This window comes from Emys orbicularis, chromosome 8 (assembly GCF_028017835.1).
Source record: "Emys orbicularis isolate rEmyOrb1 chromosome 8, rEmyOrb1.hap1, whole genome shotgun sequence".
NCBI lineage: Eukaryota > Metazoa > Chordata > Testudines > Emydidae > Emys > Emys orbicularis.
Window position 1 is genome coordinate 24578778 of NC_088690.1, and position 4276 is coordinate 24583053.

Genomic DNA, 4276 nt, shown 5'->3' on the forward strand with positions numbered 1-4276 from the left:
CCTCCGGCCCCCGAGCCGCCGGCTGGGCGCTTCCCCTCCCGGGCTCCAGCTGCTCTGCTCCAGCGGTATTTAAATACTGTGCTTTGTAACTGTCTGAAGTGAAAGACACTTTGGTCTGTGTATGAATTTCTGTTCACTCTTAGTCGTATCTTCTTCAGCGGTTAAAGAATAAGGTACCCTGTTAATTATGCTTCTAGGAATTCACGTCTCATTTCATGGGACCATTACTGTATATGAAATTCCTGATTTCCCTCCCGCCCCCACACATACCCCCTCTTATTTTCATTTTGTCAGTGTGTACTAGCCCATTTTCGAAGCTGGAAAATTAAAATATTGTACTCAGTATATATCTATCAAACTGCCTAAAAGACCAACCAGAAAAGCAGCACAATTTTTCCAGAAGGCCAAAAGAACAAAATAAGGACTGATTGCTTTGTACTAGTAATGTGCAGATCTCATTAGAGACCTTTTAGTTTTGGGTTGTTTTTTTCCTCCTGCAACTTCGGCAGTGCAGGGGGCATGCCTTTTGTGGCAATAATTTATATTTATAAATGTGTCTGGGCAGCCTCAGGTGGTCAAAGCACAGAAGTGCATTGAAAAGCAGTAGTCAAGGCATGAGTTCAAAGAAATGAGGAATGGAGTTGGTGGAAAGTCTCTTTCCCTTGATTGCAAACCTCTAACTTTTGAGAATTGTTTATGTTGATCAAGTACCACTGAGCTTGAGTGTAGTGTGTTTTCTATGACAGTGGGACCAACAGAAAGACATGATTTGATTGAGACAGGCAGGTTTATGCTATTTTTCACACTTTACAGGAAATGCATTTTTGTTCATTTAACAATATTAGGAGCTGACTTCCAAAGGTGCCTCCGTCAATGCATACACAACACTCTGCATTCGCTACTTGAACACTAGAACTTGCACATGTAGCATATACACACTCCATCTCCCACACACAGATGTTAATGCTCAAAAAGCACTTGAGCAACAAAGAAAGGGTATTTTAAAATGGTTTTGTCCCTCTGTGTGGCCCGCTTCCCATTTGTCACTACAGTGCCTCACACTTAATAGCTTTGCTAATAAAGAAGAAAACCAATTTCACTTGGGTAGATTTCCCACAGAGATAGCAAAAGTATTATTTGCTAGAGTTGGTAATTACAGCTTTTCCAAGAAAAAACTACAAACTTTTAAAAAAACTAACCCAAGCTACTGTGCTTTCCAAGTGCATGGGAAAAGGATATAAAAATAAGGGCACATGAAGCAATGAAGAAATAGCAAAGTTACACCACACTGTTCTTATTAATCTTTCTCTATTGCATATACTTAAACCCAGAGATGGTTAGAAGTTAAATGACTTGCCCAAGGCCACATGATTTGCTAGTGGTTTCTTAGAAATGGCAATAACACTCCGGAGAGCTGACATTTAATTCCCTGCGCTAACCATTAGGAACACTTCCTTTGAAAACTGGTGCATTCTTTGAGTGACACAATACATTCCTCCATATTTTAATTATCCTCACTTTTTAGTTCCAGAGTTCAATGAATGCATGTCATTTGTTTATACATCCATTTTTATTTGTTTAATTAAAACAACCATTTGATTTAGATATACCCATCACATCACACTTAGTAGTTTGCTGCTGCTTTGAAATGCTCAAAAGTGTACTAGAAAACTGATGGATTCCTAATTCAGGTTACGCCTAGCAGCTGGAAGATCAAGGTTCACATCTGGTCAAAATAGTGTTCCTTGTCTGGTTTAAAAGATTATCTGTTAATGACTCTTTCACACAAAATCTGTTGGCATCGATATGGAGAGATGATTTACGCTGCCTAAAAATAATCTAATCACGAGGCAATTTTACTGTTGTACATTTAAAAAAAGATGATGGAAAGCTCAGTGACCATGTCTGTCCATAGTATCATTCTGGATAGAACTGTGTGATCAAATTAAATCTTGGATGAATATTAAAAACTTCTTTGGTGGAACAGTAATTTATTTTTAATCTTATTCCAGTGGAATTGGAAGGCTCATATTTAGGAAAAAAAAGTTTTGAAATGAATTGCTCCCCTGCTATTAATTACGAGGCCATAGCATAAGTTTGACTAATGCACACTTATTTTTAAGAAATGGCTGGGAGTGGTGATGGGACATTAGATTGGGGGGCGAGGGGTGGGAGGGCTCCAAGTTACTATAGAGAATTCTTTCCCAAGTGTCTGGCTGGTGCGTCTTGCCCACATGCTCAGAGTATAACTCAGAGGTGGGCAAACTAATGTGGCCCGCGGGACCGTCCTGCCCGGCCCCCGAGCTCCTGGCCCGGGAGGCTAGCCTCCGGCCCCTCCCCCGCTGCCCCCCTCCCGTGCAGCCTCAGCTCGCTCGCCCCGCCGTTGGCGCAATGCTCTGGGCAGTGGGGCTGTGAGCTCCTGGGACAGCGCAGCTTCAGAGCCCGGCCTGACCCGGTGCTCTGAGCTGCGTGGTGGTGGCGGCGGCGGCGTGTCCCGCTCCAGCCGGGCGGACGGCTCCAGCGCTGCCAGCCACCGGTGCTCTAGGCAGTGCGGCAAGGGGGCAGGGAGCAGGGGGCTTGGATAGAGGGCAGGGGAGTTCGGGGTAGTGGTCAGGGGGCAGGGGTGTGGATAGGGGTCAGGGGGGAACAGGGGGTTGAATGGGGACAGGGGTCCCGGGGGGTAGTCAGGAATGAGAGGAGGGGTTGGATGGGGTGGCAGGGGGCAGTCAGGGGACAGGGAGAAGGGGTGGTTGGATGGGGCAGGGGTCCTGGGGGGGCATCAGGAATGAGAGGAGGGGTTGGATGGGGCGGCTGGGGTCCAGGGGCGGTCAGGGGACAGGGAACGGGGGTGTGTGGATGGGGCAGGAGTCCCGGTGTGGGGCAGATAGGAGGTGGGGGCCGGGTCACGACCCCCTCCCCTAACCGTCCCTCCATACAATTTATGAAACCCAATGCGGTCCTCAGGCCAAAAAGTTTGCTCGCCCCTGGTCTAACTGATCACCATATTTGGGGACGGGAAGGAATTTTCCCCATGTCAGATTGGCAGAGACCCTGTGGGGTTTTTCACCTTCCTCTGAAATACGGGGAACAGGTCACTTGTAGGTTTAAAGTAGGGTAAATGGTGGATTCTCTGAAACTTAAAGTCTTTAAATTATGATTTGAGGACTTCTGTAATAGACCTCTAACCTCTGGTTGAGTTACTGGAGCGGGTGGGTGAGGTTCTGTGGCCTGCAACGTGCAAGAGGTCAGACTAGATTATCATAGCGGTCCCTTCTGACCTTAAAGTCTATGAGTCTAAGTGTGGCCCATAAATCAAAGTGCAACATTTGTGTAGAGTTCTTTGGTAAATGGCATGCTGTAGCTCTAGCAGTAGGATGTGATATGCGACCCTCTCATTGCTTGAGTTTGGTTCAATGTGAAGAACTGTGGAAAGGCTGGATTAATTTGTATTTTGACCAAAATGATTTGCTCTTTGTAGGGTAGGTAGCTATGTATGGAAAGGTGCTGGCTACATTGTTTGTGTGTGAGTGTACATTTTGAATACCCAGGAGATTCCTTGCCTATGTAAAGTGAGCTTCCATTTTGTCTTTCACTCAGATGCAAAATATTAGTGAATCCATGGAGTGCTGTTTCTCTCTCTTTCTACTACAACTGACACAGAGGAATTGTACTGTTGTTGGTATTGACCCTGATCCAAATTCCACTAATCAGTGGGGGACTTCTCCATTGATTTCTGTGGCATTGGATCTGGCTCACCATATGGACATTTTGGTTCATGAGAGAAGTTAGTTCCCCTCTGTTTCTGCTGGCACCTGAGAACCAGAACCAGAGACAAAATGGGATGGAAGGCAGCACATTTTCCCATTAGTGATTATCAATATTTAAATTGATTTTTATTTCTTTTTATGATGTCACAAATTCTTTCTTTCTTTAAAGCAATGCATCAAATACTATCTTTTTATTTTTTTGTCTTTATCTTGCTTTTGGGAGATGACTGCTGTTGTGTTCTCTAAAAGTTGGGGGAGGAATGGGAAAAAAGTGTATAATGCTAATAGTGTATTTTCCCCAGCAATGCTTTGTACAGTTTCACCTGGGATAATCCCTGGCACAATCTGACAGATAATGTACAGGATAAATTATTTAGCATGAATATTCCTCTTTTAACAGTATATTTTTGAAGTGGGTTATGTGATGTGACATGGCCTATAGACCTGGGCTTCTTACTATCCTGCCTTCAGAGGCTTTCTTTCTCCATAACTCCTCTGGGGTTGACCCT